This window comes from Rattus norvegicus, chromosome 16 (genome assembly GCF_036323735.1).
Source record: "Rattus norvegicus strain BN/NHsdMcwi chromosome 16, GRCr8, whole genome shotgun sequence".
NCBI lineage: Eukaryota > Metazoa > Chordata > Mammalia > Rodentia > Muridae > Rattus > Rattus norvegicus.
The window spans coordinates 66,266,234-66,287,323 of record NC_086034.1 but is presented as its reverse complement, the minus strand read 5'-3'; the positions used below and the strand labels follow the sequence as shown (position 1 = coordinate 66,287,323).

The following is a 21,090-nucleotide window of genomic DNA, read 5'->3' as shown; positions in this document are numbered from 1 at the left end:
TTTGCCTACGAATTTCATAAACTCGTTGTTTTTGATAGCTGAGTAATATTCCATTGTGTAGATGTACCACATTTTCTGTATCCATTCCTCTGTTGAAGGGCATCTGGGTTCTTTCCAGCTTCTGGCTATTATAAATAAGGCTGCGATGAACATAGTGGAGCACGTGTCTCTTTTATATGTTGAGGCATCTTTTGGGTATATGCCCAAGAGAGGTATAGCTGGATCCTCAGGCAGTTCAATGTCCAATTTTCTGAGGAACCTCCAGACTGATTTCCAGAATGGTTTTACCAGTCTGCAATCCCACCAACAATGGAGGAGTGTTCCTCTTTCTCCACATCCTCGCCAGCATCTGCTGTCACCTGAGTTTTTGATCTTAGCCAATCGCACTGGTGTGAGGTGAAATCTCAGGGTTGTTTTGATTTGCATTTCCCTTATGACTAAAGATGTTGAACATTTCTTTAGGTGTTTCTCAGCCATTCGGCATTCCTCAGCTGTGAATTCTTTGTTTAGCTCTGAACCCCATTTTTTAATAGGGTTATTTGTTTCCCTGCGGTCTAACTTCTTGAGTTCTTTGTATATTTTGGAAATAAGGCCTCTATCTGTTGTAGGATTGGTAAAGATCTTTTCCCAATCTGTTGGTTGCCGTTTTGTCCTAACCACAGTGTCCTTTGCCTTACAGAAGCTTTGCAGTTTTATGAGATCCCATTTGTCGATTCTTGATCTTAGAGCATAAGCCATTGGTGTTTTGTTCAGGAAATTTTTTCCAGTGCCCATGTGTTCCAGATGCTTCCCTAGTTTTTCTTCTATTAGTTTGAGTGTGTCTGGTTTGATGTGGAGGTCATTGATCCACTTGGACTTAAGCTTTGTACAGGGTGATAAGGATGGATCGATCTGCATTCTTCTACATGTTGCCCTCCAGTTGAACCAGCACCATTTGCTGAAAATGCTATCTTTTTTCCATTGGATGGTTTTGGCTCCTTTGTCAAAAATCAAGTGACCATAGGTGTGTGGGTTCATTTCTGGGTCTTCAATTCTATTCCATTGGTCTATCTGTCTGTCTCTGTACCAATACCATGCAGTTTTTATCACTATTGCTCTGTAATACTGCTTGAGTTCAGGGATAGTGATTCCCCCTGAAGTCCTTTTATTGTTGAGGATAGCTTTAGCTATCCTGGGTTTTTTGTTATTCCAGATGAATTTGCAAATTGTTCTGTCTAACTCTTTGAAGAATTGGATTGGTATTTTGATGGGGATTGCATTGAATCTGTAGATTGCTTTTGGTAAAATGGCCATTTTTACCATATTAATCCTGCCAATCCATGAGCATGGGAGATCTTTCCATCTTCTGAGGTCTTCTTCAATTTCTTTCCTCAGTGTCTTGAAGTTCTTATTGTACAGATCTTTTACTTGCTTGGTTAAAGTCACACCGAGGTACTTTATATTATTTGGGTCTATTATGAAGGGTGTCGTTTCCCTAATTTCTTTCTCGGCTTGTTTCTCTTTTGTATAGAGGAAGGCAACTGATTTATTTGAGTTAATTTTATACCCAGCCACTTTGCTGAAGTTGTTTATCAGCTTTAGTAGTTCTCTGGTGGAACTTTTGGGATCACTTAAATATACTATCATGTCATCTGCAAATAGTGATATTTTGACCTCTTCTTTTCCGATCTGTATCCCTTTGATCTCCTTTTGTTGTCTGATTGCTCTGGCTAGAACTTCAAGAACTATATTGAATAAGTAGGGAGAGAGTGGGCAGCCTTGTCTAGTCCCTGATTTTAGTGGGATTGCTTCAAGTTTCTCTCCATTTAGTTTAATGTTAGCAACTGGTTTGCTGTATATGGCTTTTACTATGTTTAGGTATGGGCCTTGAATTCCTATTCTTTCCAGGACTTTTATCATGAAGGGGTGTTGAATTTTGTCAAATGCTTTCTCAGCATCTAATGAAATGATCATGTGGTTCTGTTCTTTCAGTTTGTTTATATAATGGATCACGTTGATGGTTTTCCGTATATTAAACCATCCCTGCATGCCTGGGATGAAGCCTACTTGATCATGGTGGATGATTGTTTTGATGTGCTCTTGAATTCGGTTTGCCAGAATTTTATTGAGTATTTTTGCGTCGATATTCATAAGGGAAATTGGTCTGAAGTTCTCTTTCTTTGTTGTGTCTTTGTGTGGTTTAGGTATAAGAGTAATTGTGGCTTCGTAGAAGGAATTCGGTAGGGCTCCATCTGTTTCAATTTTGTGGAATAGTTTGGATAATATTGGTATGAGGTCTTCTATGAAGGTTTGATAGAATTCTGCACTAAACCCGTCTGGACCTGGGCTCTTTTTGGTTGGGAGACCTTTAATGACTGCTTCTATTTCCTTAGGAGTTATGGGGTTGTTTAACTGGTTTATCTGTTCCTGATTTAACTTCGATACCTGGTATCTGTCTAGGAAATTGTCCATTTCCTGAAGATTTTCAAATTTTGTTGAATATAGGTTTTTATAGTAAGATCTGATGATTTTTTGAATTTCCTCCGAATCTGTAGTTATGTCTCCCTTTTCATTTCTGATTTTGTTAATTTGGACACACTCTCTGTGTCCTCTCGTTAGTCTGGCTAAGGGTTTATCTATCTTGTTGATTTTCTCAAAGAACCAACTTTTGGTTCTGTTGATTCTTTCTATGGTCCTTTTTGTTTCTACTTGGTTGATTTCAGCTCTGAGTTTGATTATTTCCTGCCTTCTACTCCTCCTGGGTGTATTTGCTTCTTTTTGTTCTAGAGCTTTTAGGTGTGCTGTCAAGCTGCTGACATATGCTCTTTCCTGTTTCTTTCTGCAGGCACTCAGCGCTATGAGTTTTCCTCTTAGCACAGCTTTCATTGTGTCCCATAAGTTTGAGTATGTTGTATCTTCATTTTCATTAAATTCTAAAAAGTTTTTAATTTCTTTCTTTATTTCTTCCTTGACCAGGTTATCATTGAGTAGAGCATTGTTCAATTTCCACGTATATGTGGGCATTCTTCCCTTATTGTTATTGAAGACCAGTTTTAGGCCGTGGTGGTCCGATAGCACGCATGGGATTATTTCTATCTTTCTGTACCTGTTGAGGCCCGTTTTTTGACCAATTATATGATCAATTTTGGAGAAAGTACCATGAGGAGCTGAGAAGAAGGTATATCCTTTTGCTTTAGGATAGAATGTTCTATAAATATCCGTTAAGTCCATTTGGCTCATGACTTCTCTTAGTCTGTCTACATCACTGTTTAATTTCTGTTTCCATGATCTGTCCATTGATGAGAGTGGGGTGTTGAAATCTCCCACTATTATTGTGTGAGGTGCAATGTGTGTTTTGAGCTTTAGTAAGGTTTCTTTTACATATGTAGGTGCCCTTGTATTTGGGGCATAGATATTTAGGATTGAGAGTTCATCTTGGTTGATTTTTCCTTTGATGAATATGAAGTGTCCTTCCTTATCTTTTTTGATGACTTTTAGTTGGAAATTGATTTTATTTGATATTAGAATGGCTACTCCAGCTTGCTTCTTCTGACCATTTGCTTGGAAAGTTGTTTTCCAGCCTTTCACTCTGAGGTAGTGTCTGTCTTTGTCTCTGAGGTGTGTTTCCTGTAGGCAGCAGAATGCAGGGTCCTCGTTGCGTATCCAGTTTGTTAATCTATGTCTTTTTATTGGGGAGTTGAGGCCATTGATATTGAGAGATATTAAGGAATAGTGATTATTGCTTCCCGTTATATTCATATTTGTTGTGAGGTTATGTTTGTGTGCTTTCATTCTCTTTGTTTTGTTGCCAAGACGATTAGTTTCTTGCTTCTTCTAGGGTATAGCTTGCCTCCTTATGTTGGGCTTTACCATTTATTATCCTTTGTAGTGCTGGATTTGTAGAAAGATATTGTGTAAATTTGGTTTTGTCATGGAATATCTTGGTTTCTCCATCAATGTTAATTGAGAGTTTTGCTGGATACAGTAATCTGGGCTGGCATTTGTGTTCTCTTAGGGTCTGTATAACATCAGTCCAGGATCTTCTGGCCTTCATAGTTTCTGGCGAGAAGTCTGGTGTGATTCTGATAGGTCTCCTTTTATATGTTACTTGACCTTTTTCCCTTACTGCTTTTAATATTCTTTCTTTATTTTGTGCGTTTGGTGTTTTGACAATTATGTGACGGGAGGTGTTTCTTTTCTGGTCCAATCTATTTGGAGTTCTGTAGGCTTCCTGTATGTCTATGGGTATCTCTTTTTTTAGGTAAGGGAAGTTTTCTTCTATGATTTTGTTGAAGATATTTACTGGTCCTTTGAGCTGGGAGTCTTCACTCTCTTCTATACCTATTATCCTTAGGTTTGATCTTCTCATTGAGTCCTGGATTTCCTGTATGTTTTGGACCAGTAGCTTTTTCCGCTTTACATTATCTTTGACAGTTGAGTCAATGATTTCTATGGAATCTTCTGCTCCTGAGATTCTCTCTTCCATCTCTTGTATTCTGTTGGTGAAGCTTGTATCTACAGCTCCTTGTCTCTTCTTTTGGTTTTCTATATCCAGGGTTGTTTCCATGTGTTCTTTCTTGATTGCTTCTATTTCCATTTTTAATTCCTTCAACTGTTTGATTGTGTTTTCCTGGAATTCTTTCAGGGATTTTTGCGATTCCTCTCTGTAGGCTTTTACTTGTTTATTAATGTTTTCCTGTGCTTCCCTAAGTGTGTTCAGGTCTTTCCTGAAGTCCTCCAGCATCATGATCAAATATGATTTTGAAACTAGATCTTGCTTTTCTGGTGTGTTTGGATATTCCATGTTTGTTTTGGTGGGAGAATTGGGCTCCGATGATGGCATGTAGTCTTGGTTTCTGTTGCTTGGGTTCCTGCGCTTGCCTCTCGCCATCAGATTATCTCTAGTGTTACTTTGTTCTGCTATTTCTGACAGTGGCTAGACTGTCCTATAAGCCTGTGTGTCAGGAGTGCTGTATACCTGTTTTCCTCTCTTTCAGTCAGTTATGGGGACAGAGTGTTCTGCTTTCGGGCGTGTAGTTTTTCCTCTCTACAGGTCTTCAGCTGTTCCTGTGGGCCTGTGTCTTGAGTTCACCAGGCAGCTTTCTTGCAGCAGAAAATTTGGTCTTACCTGTGGTCCCGAGGCTCAGGTTTGCTCGTGGCGTGCTGTCCAGGGGCTCTCTGCAGCGGCAGCAACCAGGAAGACCTGTGCCGCCCCTTCCGGGAGCTTCAGTGCACCAGGGTTCCAGATGGTCTTTGGCTTTTTCCTCTGGCGTCTGAGATGTGTGTGCAGAGAGCAGTCTCTTCTGGTTTCCCAGGCCTGTCTGCCTCTCTGAAGGTTTAGCTCTCCCTCCCACGGGATTTGGGTGCAGAGAACTGTTTATCCGGTCTGTTTCCTTCAGGGTCCGGCGGTGTCTCTGGCAGGGTCCTGCCGCTCCTGGGCCCTCCCCCACTGGAGCCCAGAGGCCTTATACAGTTTCCTCTTGGGCCAGGGATGTGGGCAGGGGTGAGCAGTGTTGGTGGTCTCTTCCGCTCTGCAGCCTCAGGAGTGCCCACCTGACCAGGCGGTTGGGTCTCTCTCTCACCGGGTCTCTCTTCTTCTTTTTTTAATGTAAAAGAGAATTGTGGTTTTGACAGCTTTGACAACTATTGCTTTCAGTATCCAAATTCGTCTTTTTATACTCCATAGGTACTATTTCAGATCTCTCACTCCTCTTCTCACCCACAGAAGAAATAATATGACTCTTTTAATTCTTAGCAGGGAGTTAGATAATCAGAATTCATTCCTATTCTCACAAATCTCATTTAGTCAATAGTTTCAGTCAGAACAGCTAATACAGGAAGAAGAAAACTGGTTTGGATTTCAGGTTATTTTCCTTCTTGTATTCACCTTATGGTTCCTAAGTCATGGACCAGATGCTACACCGCTCTAGGAACAGAAAAAAAATCACTCAAACTTAGTCACATGGGGCAGAGTTCACAATCTTAGTTCTCCGGATTTCAAGAAAGACATTATCTTTGGTAAAGGTTTATGTTTAATTGTGGTGTATGTGTGTGTGTGTGTGTGTGTGTGTGTGTGTGTGTGTGTGTGTACACAGGAGTATTTGCTAATGAGTGTATGTATGTTTGTATCCATGTGGGGGTATGTGCATATAAGTCTGCGTGTGTATATATATGTGTGTGTGCATGTGTGCACGTGCTTGTGCATGCACAGGTGCATAAGCACATGGGTGTATGTGTAATATAAGTACGTGTGCCCAAGGAGAATAGAAGAGGTGATCTGATATTAGTGCAAGAATAGCACATGTTCTTAAGTGCTGATTCATCTTCTCAGTCCAGGAGTCAACATCTTGTCAGCACATTGCATGGACTAATTATGAAGGGTAGTACACACAGAATGCAGGGCCAGGGTCTGGCCAATAGAAGGCTCTTATTAGAAGTTAGCTCCTCCCTCCTCTTCTGTGGTTCAATCCAGTGTGTAATCCAGTGCCTACACAGTCACATTTATACCCCATGCTTATCAATAATGATTCTTTTTTTTTATGTTCAGGATAGAAACAGAGTTTTGCACATGCTAAGCACATGCTTTAACACTGAACGGCACCCCCAAACCTTACACCAAATCTCTTCTAAAATGCCGGGATTGGAAAAATGCTAGTGACAGTTCACCACAGCAGTTCTGCAGGTTGTATGAAATTATTTGACATTCGCAGTCAGAGAAATGATGGATCTTGCATAGAATCAAATTACAGTCATTTCCAAGGCTGAGCTCTTAAATTTGCTAATCCTCACTAAGAGCTGCCTGCATCTTGACTTGCTGAGGCTGAGAAGGAACAGCAAGGAAGGAGAGAATCACTTGCTCCCTGGAGCTAGCAGGAGTGCTGACAGACAAAGCAAGGGCAGCCTGGATTACTCAAGCATGGTGCCTCCGGCCCCTCCTCTCACAAGACCTAACCTGTTAATCAATACTTTTTGTACACTGGGCTTAAGAGAGCAGAATTCAATATGTTGCCACCTACAACACAATTCTGACTTTTTCTCTCCCATTCTTCTCTGTAACAAACAGTGCTGTGGATTTTTTTTTCTTGTCTATGATTTTGGGATTTTTGAATTGACTCTTCTGCTTATAGCAGCTGCTTATCGGAGACAAATGAAGACCCAATCCACATATTAGAAACAGTCTTCAGTGTATCTTAACATGGCTTGAGTGTGAATACATTTCTTCCACCAAGTTTTAGCTGATATGTTTCGTTAGAATTTGCCTAGCCTCTCATTTTGTGACATTTTTCTTAGAGTATAATATCATCTAGAAACCATTAATTTAACATTTCCTCCAGCAAAATCCCATTTACAACCTACCCCTCAGCCTTCCTACCCCTCTCCCTAGCCCTTTATACTCCTTATTTCTTTCATTTCCCTTCTATGATAGGCAAAATAATGCCTTAACATAAGGAAAAAAATTTCCAGTTTTGCTTTGATGGGAACTGTCCAGCCAAAGGACTGATTCAAAGTCAGTGTAGACCACGAGCTCCAGGTCTCAGAACACTTCAGACTTCTGTTCCTGGTTGTAAATTGGCATCCGATTTATCAAGGAAATCAGGCCACGTCCCACACGTCAGCTAAAGTGCAAACAAGTTGTTGGGACAGTTGTCCATTTTCACAAAGAAAGGGATCTTTGTAATCCCTGTGTGCAGTTAGGAGGTAGAAATACTATAGAATGTAGATATTAAGATGTAGTGGAAAGAATGAAAGCTATGCAATGGTCAGTGATACACGTAGCAAGGGACAGCCACTCCCACAGAATAGGTTAAGCAGGAAGAATGTAAAATATTAAACCTCACAAAGGTTTCCTGGGAAGCCCTTTGTTTTACTCATAATCACTATGAAGTCAGAAACTAGTCTACTTTATAAAACATATACAGAAAAATAATGCATGGAAAAAAATCTATGTATACGTATATGTTGCTGGTTGAGTGAAGCTACTCCTTTTCTTTGAATGAGAATTATGCATTTTTCTAACAGCACAAAACATTTTAAGCATATCTAGTCTACCCTTGAAAATTATAAAATCCACATTACAACGGTATATCACCTTCCTTTAACCTCGCTGTTCAGTAAAACTTTATTAGCCTACCTGTTGCTCATGTTGTCATAAAATAGATGTACCATGGGAGACAGTCTCTTCTCCCAAGTCACTTCACTGTGTTCATATGGAATGGAGGGTTTAATGGAGCATCAGTCCAACTGCATGGTAGGACTATTCTCCATTGCAATGGTTAAAACTGTGTTTGGGCAGCAAGGAGGAGTAAGAGAAGGAACAAGTCAAGCAATGTCATATAGTGTTTTATATGACTTTATATCCCCGTGTACATTAAAATCACAGTGAATAATACATTAATGTCTGTTCTTCCCCAGATAATAGCGAATTGTTGCTCAGCTGTTCCAGAGGAAAATTATCAGAGCAAAAGGAAGGTAAGCAACCCCTGGCAAATCACAGCAGCCAGTACCTGTGTCTTCAAAGGCCCAAAGGTTCAGGCCTTCTGGGATTTTATCACGTCACCTAATGAATACCCTTTCCACGTACTAATGCGAAACTTTCAAAAGTGCGTTCTTGCTGAAGCCCCACACTTGAGTGCCATGTTTGAATAACATGTTCGCCATGTGTTGTAATTGTTCTGAAGGCAGAAACCGCTCTATTTTCTGAAACATATACAGAAAAAAATGCATAGAAAAAATCTATGGGTGTATTGCTGGTTGAGGGGAGTTACTCCTTTTCTTTGAATGAGGACAGATTCCCTTGAGAGAGTCAGAAGCCAGTGGAGAAAAAAGAGGGTATGTGGGTCTGCCCTAGCTACTTCTTTACTTCCATTTATCCTTCAATGAGCCAGAGAAATAATTTGGTGTGCTGTAGTTCTTACCGACCCATCTCTATCTTATCTTTGATATGTAGTAGCTTATCTCCCATCTCCCAACATTAATAACATGATTAACTCACAACCATTTCCTGGTTTAAGCAATTTCAGAATCATTACCCATGTTCTAGTACCTAGATTTCACCGTTGCCCTTTTTGATGGTAGCATTGAAATGGATCTAAGCATGCCTCTGGCCATCATCTGCTCATCAATCCATCCATGCTATTTTTTTTCTTGTACAGGTGCATCAAGTATTTGCATCACGGATTCCCTATGGAATCCTAAAACTCTAGTTTTGCTTACCGTGGATGTTTTTGGTCACCTGCCATTAATTCAAGCAGGGCTCAAACTTAACGATGGCTGCTTGATCACAGAAATGGCAGGTGAAAAGGAAGGACTACAGAAATGGAAGTCCTCAGTAGCTTTCAAGTCTGAAGTTTCATTACATAAATGCTGCATGAAATGTAAGTTCTAGCCTCCCTCCCTCTCTCTCTCTCCTCTCTCTCTCTCTCTCTCTCTCTCTCTCTCTCTCTCTCAATTAATATATTTATTCACTTTACATCCTGATCACAGCCCTGCTTTCCTCCCAGCCCTCCCCTCACACAGCTATTCACCCCATCATCCCATCTTCTCTCCTCTGAGAATGGAGAGAACCCCACCCTGGCAAAACAAGTCACTTCAGGACTTGCCACATTCACTCCCACTGAGGCAAGGCAAGGCAGCTTAGTTAGGGAAATCAGATTCACAAGTAAGCAACAGAGTCAGGGACAGATCCCCCTCCAGTGGTTGGGGGACCTGCATGAAGAGGAAACTGCACATCTGCTACAAACGTGCAGGGGACCTAGGGCCAACCCATGCTCACTCTGTGGCTGGTGGTACAGTCTCTGAGAGACCCTAGGGGTCCAGGATAGTTTACTCTGCTTGTCTTTCTGTGGAGTCCTGATACACTTTGGGTCCCTAGCCTTTCTTTTAGTTGTGGACGAGAACGATGCTTCTGGGATTGACACTTAATGCTGTTAGGGCTGGTAAACGATGGTGTCGAAAATCTCAAGCTGAGGCTTGAGTTGGTAACATTCGTGCACTGAACCCAACCATGATATTTTGTGGTCTTAGCGAATGTGGGATAGGGAAAACCTCCAAGCCTGCATCATCCACCTACACGTTCTGCACCAGCTTGACGTTGGCAAAAGGCCAAGCTGGAAAATGCTGCCAACATTAATTTCCAAAGTTAATGACCTAAAATGATTGGAGCAAATGTAGCAATTGTTGGCAAATTGTTTGACAGAGCCAGGGGGTGGAAGGAGAGGCAGTAGGTATCAAAAAAGGAGAAAAGTACCTTTGAAGTCACCATCTTTAGTCCCAAACTCTGGTAGTACTTTTTGTGGGAGACCCACCCTGCCTGTTCTGTCTGCTAGATAGAAGATAAGGTTTGGTTTTATGTCATGCTCTCCTTTTGATCAAGATGTTCCCTATACTCTTTTGTAATCTGCTGTACTCTCCTGCCTACCCTGGATAAGAAAGGAGACTTTGATGACAAGGAAAACATGCTCATTTTGCTCATCATCCCAGGGGAAGAAGCTCGGCGGGTCTCTGCCGTGTTTGGCAATCTCTTTCCCCGCATCAATTTATCAGAACAGGTTTCCTAGCACGACAGCGACACTGCTTGCATTTCCCCAGCAAATTTATCAGCTCCTGTCATTATAAATCTGAATTTGGATATTTTTAGCCAGACTGGGAAGAGAACAGCTCTCTGGAGGCTCAATGTCAATGCTGTGGTATGAATCAGCCGGGATGGGATGGAGTGCTGCGATCTCTCTGTCTTTTTTTTTCTTTAGAACGGGAATGGCCGCTGGCTCTCTGCCAGAACCACTTTGGAGGCTGCTTCAGCTCACAGAGTCGCCGGAGTGGCACTGTCTCCATTTGACAATGCTGTGCCACACACTGCTGAATCACTCCTCAGACGATTCCCTGATGATGGAGGCTCACTCAGGTGAAGAGGGCCCTCGGAGGGAAGATAAAGAGGCCTCAGAGTGAGAATGAAGTGTACAAGGAAAACACGCACCTCTGGCAGGAAAAGCCAGCCCCAAATGCACTTCAGGCTTTAGCCCTTTTGTTTTTAATAGGGACGTCTTCAACTTTCTCAATGAACAGGGGAAGACCGGAAATACTACATTCTCACAAAATCCCTCTAACCTAACAAAGGAGCAGAATATTACCCTAAAGCTGATAGGAAGAGGAACTGTCTGTCACTCCCTGCAGCTTGTCTCATTATCCGCAACACAATCCTTCTCTGACTCAGAGAGGTGGGTCAACACAAGTTACTTTGAAAGAGTTTTCATAATATCCTTTCTTCACATTTGTTTTCCTTCTGTTTTTGTTTTGTTTTGTTTTGTTTGCCATCATTCAAACGCTCTACTGACCCTTCACAAGAATAAACATGAAAGACTGATAAGGGGAACTCAAACTTACAAGGCAGGCAAAACACATCAGCCTGCTTTTGCTATCTCTGGAGTCCCCTGTGATGTGGAAGCCATATGCTCCAAGGTAAGGAAAATATTGTGACTTAGGCCTTAGCTTACACAGGATGGAAAGGTATTGCCCCAGTTAGTCAGAAGAAGCAGGCAGAGGAAGGGAGGAGGGAGAGGAAGAGAAGGGAGGTCGGTGAGAGGAGAAAGGATGGAGGAAAAGAAGGAAAGAAAGATAAAGGCTTAATCCCAAATATTAGAGATGTTGATGAGCATCCTGTCTTGCTCATTAAAAGGAAGGAAGTTGCCAGGCAGAGCATGAGGAACGCTCTTATTCTTGCACTGTCACTTGGCTAAAGTATTTGATTCTTGCCGATTTCTTGTCCCAGTCCCCAGGGAGAAGTGGCTGAGGAAATCTGCCTCTGCTGGTTAGTAAGTCTAGGAAAGAGTTCTTACTTAGGCTTTTGTACTTTTTCTCAATGTTAAATTCCCCCAGGGGTAGGGTTTGCATTTAGAACAGGAAGTCTAAAGGTTAAACTACTAAGTGACAGGGACGTTTTTCAAAGACGACAGAAAGGAACCCTGTCACACCAGCAGGTTCCTGGAGCTCTCGGTTCTTACTCTACATTTTCTATGATGGCGCTGCACGATCACTCTTTGTCTCTGTCCCGAATTTTCCATGGCGATGTGGAATGAGCCATCCTGTCTGTTTTCCATTCTAAGATCCTATCCACTCAGTGATCATCAGTACATAACTGTACAGAAATCAGGGAGGGACAGGGAGGTAATGAAGGCAGGGCAAGATGTAAAGATATGGGATAGTAAGGAAGAAACATTGTTGGTAAAGACCCAGCATAGCGGAATGCTAGGGCACTGAGGCAGGAAGGGGTCAGTGGGGAGCACCCTCATAGAAGCAGGGGGGTGGGGAAGGGGAGTAGGGGTTTTAACTATGTAGGGGGATAACATTTGAAATATAAGTAAATAAAATAAATAATAAAATAAAAAAATAGTGCAAAACTGGGCTGGGGGCTGCACACCTATAATTGCAGTACTTGGGAGGCACAGACAGGTAGCTCTATGAGTTTGATGCCACCATAGTCTACAAAGTGAGTTCCAGGATAGCCCGGGCTACATAAAGAAACCCTGTCTTGAAAAAAATCCAGTTAGGAGGCAGAGTATGGTGGTTAAGGAAAGTGAAGAGTAACAGGAGGCTTCCAGTCTTTTTGAGCAAACATACTGATGCCAAAAGACATGGGAAGACAAATCACATAATTTGGGAGAGAGTTTGAGTAGAGATGACTAGAGTTCATAGACTGTATCCGACTTCTAGGAAAGTGCAAGTCCTACGGACCAGACATAAGTCTACACTAAAACTAAAATGTTCTACTTATGAGAAGTTAAGCAAAGGAAGAGGTGTCAACACATGGAAAGGTTTCAGAAGAAACACAGGGCAGTGTGTTTTAGGGAATCAACATGGTTTCTTTTCAATAAGGAAGAGTCTGGCCCATTGGAAGTGCTGGTATTGGAGCTATGGAAAGAGTGTTGCCCATTTAGCGATTGCACTTAGATAGTAATGGAGAACGCCAGACTGATTGTCTTAAAATAGAAGTTGAGAGGATCCAGTAATGTAGACAGTTATCTTGAAAAGGTTTAGCTAAGAGAGGGCAGAATAATCATGGAGACATCTGGAATGGGATATATATTTAAGGGAAGATTTATCCACAATCTGGATCTCAGTTTCTTCATTTATAAAATGGGTATTACTTGTAGGACTTAACTGTTGAGTTTGCTGTTGGCATTGAAGAGAATTACATATGTGCAACATGTAATATGCTTTTGCCATAGGAGAAATATATTAAACATTAGCTATGAATATTTGCACCATTACACTGCACCCTCATCATCGGGTCTGAGATATAATCCTCATTACACTCTACTGTAGCAATTTTATCACGTCTTCTTTCTTAATATGCAACATGTAATACTTAAGCAAATACTTGTTGCTTAGACTTTTATTGAAAAACCCTAAACAATGAATTTTAACACTAAAAGGAGTCCTTTGAATTCAGCAGGAGAGGCCAAGTACTGTCAAGAATTTCAATTCGGTTTTGACCTTGTCTCAGATTGGTCATTGATACCCATACCCTGCCGGGGCAGGGAAACATCTCATCATGGCATGATTCACCATTCGGGCAGCCAAGTCACCTCTTATTTAGATTTATGAATGTCATATTCTTTATTGAGTCTCAGAAGAGTTCTAATCAGAAAGATTCCAAACAGGTGCCAGCCATCTCATTAGTACACAGGAAATTGGATAAAGAACATAACCTCTGAAATCCTCCCTTAGTGATTGATCTTTGGGAAATTAGCCCGCCATGGCTTAGATCATTCTACAGATTATAAACATGCCCAGTAAATATGACCTCCATCTAGGCTTGCCCAGCGACAGCAGTGGCATTTGGCTGCAGATAAAATGCCTGCCATGAGCCAAACAGCTGTAGCAGGTGCTATAAATCAACGCAGGATGGTTCTGGTGCCCTGTTCCAGTGGGACTTAAAGCCTTCCAAGTAGATTATCGGCATAGATTTCAGGGTGGCAATGCGGCATTATGAACACACAGCTCCCACATCCATTTTCCTTCCATTTACTCAAATGTCAGACTTGTTGAGCAAGAAAACTACATTGTTCGACAGGAAAATCTCTAAATTAAAGAGCAAGGTACACTCAATAAAGTCAGCATTTAAGGAAAGTAAAAATCACACGAAAAGAAGGAAGGAAAGGGAAGGATGGGCTGCTTACTCAAGTGAGCCTATAGTCCCTTGATAGAAAAATACATTATACAAAATAACATGTGTGTACATATGTATGCTACACATTTCAGTTGCCCATACCTCTACGTTCTCATAAGTATTCAGTATTTAATATCATATGTCAGCCAATCAAAGGACTTGAAATATGTCTTAAAAAGAGTTTGGGGTTCCTCACTGAATTAATCAATATTAATGTCTTTGCTATGTAGCTTGTGAAATGTTGAATGGACATAGACAAACGGTGTTAGGAGTGCAGGGTTCAGTTGGACTGTAAAGGCTAGGAAAGGTATCTTCTAGCTCAAGGGCTACACCCTCCATTCCAGTCATTGTTGGCCTCTGTAACAGAGAGTGGCTAATGAAGTCAATATAAATGAAGACAGAAGGAAAATTGGCAGTGCAGTTAAGAGTAAAGTTAATAATAAAGGCTTCAACCTAAAGTATTTGTATTGTTTTAGAGCACCAGTTTCCAGCTCCCTAATGATGTTACCTTTACCTCAGCTCTTCACGTTGCGGTGACCTACAACCACGATATTTGTTGGTGTTGTTGTTGTTGTTGTTGCTAGTTTGTAACTGCAATTTTGCTACTGTTGTGGATTTTAATGTAGATATCTATGTTTTCTGATGGTCTTAGGCAGCTCCGGTGAAAGACTGTTTGACCCCCAAAGGGGTCATGACCTACAGGTTGAGAAACTCTGTTCTAGGGGAAAAGGTCAAACCATTGTGCAAAGTTAGTGCACAATTGAAGAAACCTGTGTTTGGTCACTGTTTGGTCTAACTGCAGAAGAGCTATATGACAGAGGAAACTGGCTTCACCTCCACCCCCAATTTGAACACTCAAGTCTTATTCTCCTTTTTGTTTAAGTGGGGGAAAGTCTGTTATGTACATTTGGATGGGGCAAGCTATAAGTACATGTGTCTGTGTTGAGAGGTCAATAACTCCTAAACCAAACATGTTTCTGCTTTCAGACATGAGCCACATCCTCGAGAGGGTACAAAGTTTTCTAATCTTCATGATGACACCTTTGAGATTAGTGGTGCACCCCCCCCCACCAAATGCCCGCCTTTTGGAGTTGATGAGCTAAGATAATTTTGTGTTCGCACAGGGCCAAGTGCATCACAGATATTCCCTAAGTCCAGCTGTGACTCCTGCCAGATTTCAAAAATCCAGCCATTTGATTTTTCAATGCAAGTTAAACAGAAGTATCACCTTTCGAAAACCACACCACTGATTTCCACCTTTTTGTACAGATACATCTGTTAAATCCTGGGACAAAGACAGACGAGCAGGTGCCTCTATTTGAAAGTCTTAGTTACCTTTTCTATGGCTGTGACCAAGTACTTGACACAGGGCCACTTGCAGGATGAATGATTTGGGACTGCAGGCTACCATGACAAGGAAAGCCTGGCTGCTGGACAGGCTAGAGCCTAAGGTTGCTTGCTTACATCTCAATGAGTCAGGATAGAGAAAAAGGAACAGTGCTATTCAACTGGTTTTCCTTTTTTACTCTGTCTTTGATTCCAACCCACTGGATAGTGTTGACTATATTCCACAGGGGTTTTCATTTCCCAACTATTACTCTCTGTAAACACACACACACACACACTAGGTGTTTTCTTAGTACAACTGGATTGATAGACTAAAGCATTCCAATACATTGTGTATGTTGATGTCTCAAAACAGCCAGATAGACTTAGTCTCTTCCTTCTCTGTATTCTTTTCTCACCTACAGTCTAGGTTAATACAGTAATAATAAATGGGAGGAAATCAGGCTGGGCATATTCACTGATGCAAAGAGCTGCTACAATCTAGGGAACGATAGAAACAGCCAAAAAAATTGGATTTAATAAGGAGAAAATGGTGCCAGACAAACCTGATGAATTGTCTGGATGATTATAAAGTGCTGCGGAAGAACAACACATCACAAATGAAGTCACTTGGAGATGAGAACAGGGTGTACATGGAACGAACAGGACCAGACACAGGGCAAAGAACACAGAAAGATAGGAGAAAATGGTATCAGTTTGTTGAGGAACTTAAGAGAACGCGCACAGACGTCTGTTTGAGTAAGTCACGCGTTTCTGTTTATTCATCCTTATTAACGATCTCGAGAACACAGTCAACAGTGTGCTAATGAAATCAGCAGATGACAGGGAGCTAGGGCATGTTGGAAAACATCAGTGAGGACACAGAAATAATACAGATGGTCTGAGAGGAGTTGTGGATCTTGGGATCAAATAGCAAAACGCAAGTCAGATTGGGAAGAGGCCAGCTTCCCCCAACAAGAGAAAATAAATGAAAAAGCAGATCCATGAGAGAAGGGGGTAAAACATAGGGAAGTCATCTTAGAGAAACCGGTTGAAAGGGAACTGGGCCTAGATGCTGTCCCATCCATGTGGGTTTGTCCTGCAAAATGACAACCCTAGTGGCATATTATTTTGAACTACAGAGAGAAAAGACATAAGAGTTTTTAAAAAAAGTGTAAATACCACTCTTAATTCTCAAGTGGTCGCACCTGGAATATTGCTTTTGGTACAGGGGAATCTCCACCAGAAAGCCTGGAACAAATTGAGAGTGAGAGACCAGAGAGATGAGTAACAGGGAGCCTGTTATAACAGAAGATTAGAGAAGCAAAGAATAGCTGACTTGGCTAAAAGACCCAGAGGAAATCCCAGTGACAGTCTATAAACTCTGGAAATAAAGAAAGGAAGCTGTGGCGGTCGAAGTCGAGCCATCAAAATGAAAAAGAACACATTAAGTTAAAAGTAGAATGTAGCCTGGATAGGAGGGAATAAATCCAAGTACTTCAACCAAGGAGGCAGTATCATGAATTGTTCTGGGGACGCCAGAGGATGGAATTCAAATATTACTTAGAGTCAGAAGCTTAGAATGATAGAGAATATTTGCTCTAAGCAAAGAGGACCTCGGGGGATGTCGCTTAATCCATCTCTTTCTCTCTCTGCTAAAGAATACATCTAAATCATGTCTGGGCATGCTAGTTCCAAAGAATTCAAGACAAGAAGCATGTTGGAAAAGGACTAGGTACTTTACTGCAGGGCTTCTTGATTAGCTCTGTGCTGATGCATATGGAAATCTAATTGATAATTTGGTTACAACTAAATTTTGATCTGAAACCCCTCACTTACACGCTCCAGATAGCAGGCTACCCCGAGAGAAAGAAAAGACCTAAATATATCATAACTGCTATGAGTGACTTTGCTGGTTCATTAGTTTGTGTGTAAATGATTGAGACCTTCTATCAGTATATCAGTCTCTCAGTCTAACGTCATTGTTTGCTTTTAGAGAGCAGGAATAGCATACACAGATATGGTCTCATGGTTGTTTTATGAAAATTGTCTGTGAGCACTTGTATTTATTTACTTTTTCTTCTACTGATATAAGAAGCACCATGGAATAGTGTTGTCAGAACAACACAAACACTGAAATGGAACAGGAACGTGTGTAAGAGAGATTTTGCTGTACCTCTGCCACTAACTTAAATGTTAGGAATTAAGAACTGGTTCCAGCATTGATGTTGACATTGTATCTTATCAGCCCTGCACCCCAGCAAACCTACTTCTCTGTACATTAATACTTAAATCTCCAAAACGAAGAGAGTAACACGCTATATTACATATGATCTTTGGGATGATTAAGTGAGCAGTGCAAACTAAAATCATCAAACTGCCTAACATAGAAAATATCCTAATGCCACAGTAGTTTTCAGTTCACAAAGTTCTCATACTTGTGGATGAAGTGTTGGGTGGGATCTATATACACCGTTGCTTCTGTGTTCAGAATTCTTCTTTCTGCTTAGAATTTCTGATTAATCTAAAGCTGTGGTCCCTTTCATGTTGTGGTGACTCCCAACCATAAAATTATTTTTGTTATTACTTTGTAACTATAATTTTGCTACTGTTATAAATCAGAATGCAAATATCTGTGTTTCCTGATGGTCTTAGGTGACCCCGGGGAAAGGGTTGTTTGACTGACTCAATGAAGGGGTCACAACCCCCCAGGTGTAGGACCACTGGTCTAGAAAAACAAAATTATAAATAAGCATCTATAAAAGATAAAACAAAATAGGTAAGTGTCACTATGTAATGTTCAAATGTAGATTCCAGGTAAGTTTAAAAGAAAGATGTGAATATTAACAAAGGGAGAAAGATGGTCAAGCTAGAACTGAAGAATGGGGGCCATTTTAAAAAAACACCCAAGTGGGAGTTATAGACCATACACTGAAAGTTGATAAACAGTATCTCTAGGGAGGATACTGAGGACAGGAGAGGGTGCATAAAGGATGGATTTGGTGTAGCAGGCACCATGAAACCCTTGTATCTGCCCTATGAATGTCTTCTCACTAAGGCCTTCACCCATCTGTATATTTCTTCCTCTTATAGTCAGCCAGGAAAATATCTGCATATTAAGAAACCCATTGCCCTTCAGTTCACTTCTTCAGCAGGAAAAAGTTAATTTCCTTTGCTTCCACAGACAACATCTTCACTTAATTTCTTTTAAATTTAGATTAAAGTATTTGCTGTACAGTATTTTCTTTTGGATATTCACTAGTCATCTCTGATGTCAAAAATGACTTACATCTGTTACAACAACTGGAAAAAAATTTCCCTTTGAACATTTTATCATTGCAATTAATTTTCCCCCTAGGTAACTATCTCTTTTGACATTATTTTGACCGAACACTAAATATATAACCAAAGACATATATACATTTGTCTGTGCTCATTTCTCTACCCCTTCCTCTTCTATGGCAAAATATACATACACAGGATTCAGTGGAGAGTCTGGGACAAGCAAAAACACCAATCTTGGGGTAAATATCTCCTGAAAAATGTTGGAAGTGTGAGAGAAGTTGTAGCAGCCTTGGACCTGAATGATAAGCCTTCCTAGGCTATCACAAAAAAAGATGATTTCAAGCAATACAGTAACATCTACTGAAAGAAAAGTTTTCTACTGTCTTTCCATTAAAACATTTTTTCACTATCTTAAATATGTTGCCTGCAAAAACATACATAATAGTTAAGGTTCAGTGCTGTAATTATTTGGGAATAGGGACTTTGTACCTTGTGATTCTTATGAAAACTTGCACTATGGTTTAGATTCCTGCCCTAGAATCATTTATACACACGCCAATGGCTGCAGACAGGGAACTGCTTCAACTTTCTGTGCTTATTCGAATTTAGTCAATAACCTGAAAGGGAAGGCTTCCAAAGGCATTTTTGGACTAATATAGCACTAGGCACATCATGAATACTCAAAGTGCCAACCATATTCTAATCTTAATTTGCATCATTACTTAGGTCTTTAATTAAGAGCCCTATTTATCTAGGATCTTCCTTAGGATGCTAAAATAAAATGAATGAGTTGTGTTTTATACAACTTCTGAGCTAGAATGTACGCAAATCAGAAATGCATTAGAAAGTTGCACCAATTTTGGCCATGTTTTAGGATTCAACTAAGTAAATTTAACAAAACTATGAAGATACAATCACATTAGCAGAAATTGCAGTGCTTACAAAGGTAAGTGCAAAGTGTTCCTGTTCCATTAGGTTTCTCCAACTAACCATCCATTTCAACATTGTTGAACATCTTGTAATATGCAAAAATACATATGGATGGATAGATGATTGATAGGTAGTTAGCTAGATAAATAGATGAGAGATAGATAGGTAGGTAGATAGATAGGTAGGTAGATGATAGATAGATAGATAGATAGATAGATAGATAGATAGATAGATAGATGATGGATAGATAATAGATGATAGGTGAGAAAAAACAGAAAAGAAGGAAGAAGAAAGAGAAAGATGGGTGGATGGATATAGAGATGATAGATTGTAGATAGATGATAGACAAATGGATATGAAGATACATAGACAGTCAAATAGATAGATGATAGGTAGATAGATGTTAGATAGACAGACAAGTTGATAATAGATGGATAAAACATAGATAGATAGATAGATAGATAGATAGATAGATAGATAGATAGATAGATAGATAGAAGATAGATAGACAGATGACAGATGGCTGATGGGTAGAGCAAGTTTACATACTGACACATGAAAAAGTCATTACGTTATCACCCAGTTTACTAAGGAAAAGCATCCACTGGCTGTATACCAATATTGAGAAGTCTCTCAACCTTGAAATCAAAAACATACTTCAAAGTAAAAATCTTGTGAAATAATGAGGTTATCTTTTAGGCATTACCTACTAAAGAGATTTCTGTATTGGGCTATATTTTTAGAACATCTCAGTTTAATAAAATAAGTGTGTACGCAACCATGTAATTTCATCCTTAAATATAAATAGATAATACACTTAAAAATTTCTAGGGATTACTTTCATCTACGGATAAAAATATTTTACCTTAACTCTTTCTAAACATAACAACGATTCTAGAACATTTCTTGGTGTATCCACTTCTCTTCGCTGAGCCCAGTAAGTAGCTTTCCAACCTTTATTTCTCATTTTTTAAATTTTTCCCATGTATCATTTTTCACAGCTCAATCATCCTATTGGCTAGCACTTCAGATAGGCCACATTCTCCCTCCAAATTATGGAACAAACAGAAGCCCTCACATAGCTCGGCAAAATATGTTTGAAAGAAAACTACAAAGCAATACTCGCAGGGTCTCCATGGAGCTGTTCGTGATATTCCAACACAAGAAAATGAACACCTTGAACACGAGAATTTTCCCAGGGCTTTGTATAATCTTTTGTATCAGAAAAAGGCCAGGGACCTTTGTGGCCTGGTGGGCCCCAAGTGATCCGTTCTCATTCCCAGGAGTGTTTTCAGAGACTTGGAGTCAAAGTAACCCTGAAGACAACTATTTCCTTCCTTGCACCATTAGCCCACTTGTGAAGTGAGACTAAAGCTACACCTCTTCCGAGTCTCGATTTCTATTTG

General features: G+C 40.4%; 1 protein-coding gene and 1 long non-coding RNA gene across 2 annotated transcripts in view; both read right to left on the bottom strand.

Moving 5' to 3' along the window:
* Nrg1 (neuregulin 1) overlaps positions 1-21,090 on the bottom strand; it is a 1,053,401-nt gene that overhangs the window by 720,161 nt on the left and 312,150 nt on the right.
* LOC120097372 (uncharacterized) overlaps positions 6,022-21,090 on the bottom strand; it is a 41,550-nt gene continuing 26,481 nt past the window's right edge. The window contains exon 2 of the long non-coding RNA XR_005494715.2: positions 6,022-21,090. This exon is cut by the window's right edge and continues 19,886 nt beyond it. This is a non-coding gene — a long non-coding RNA (uncharacterized LOC120097372).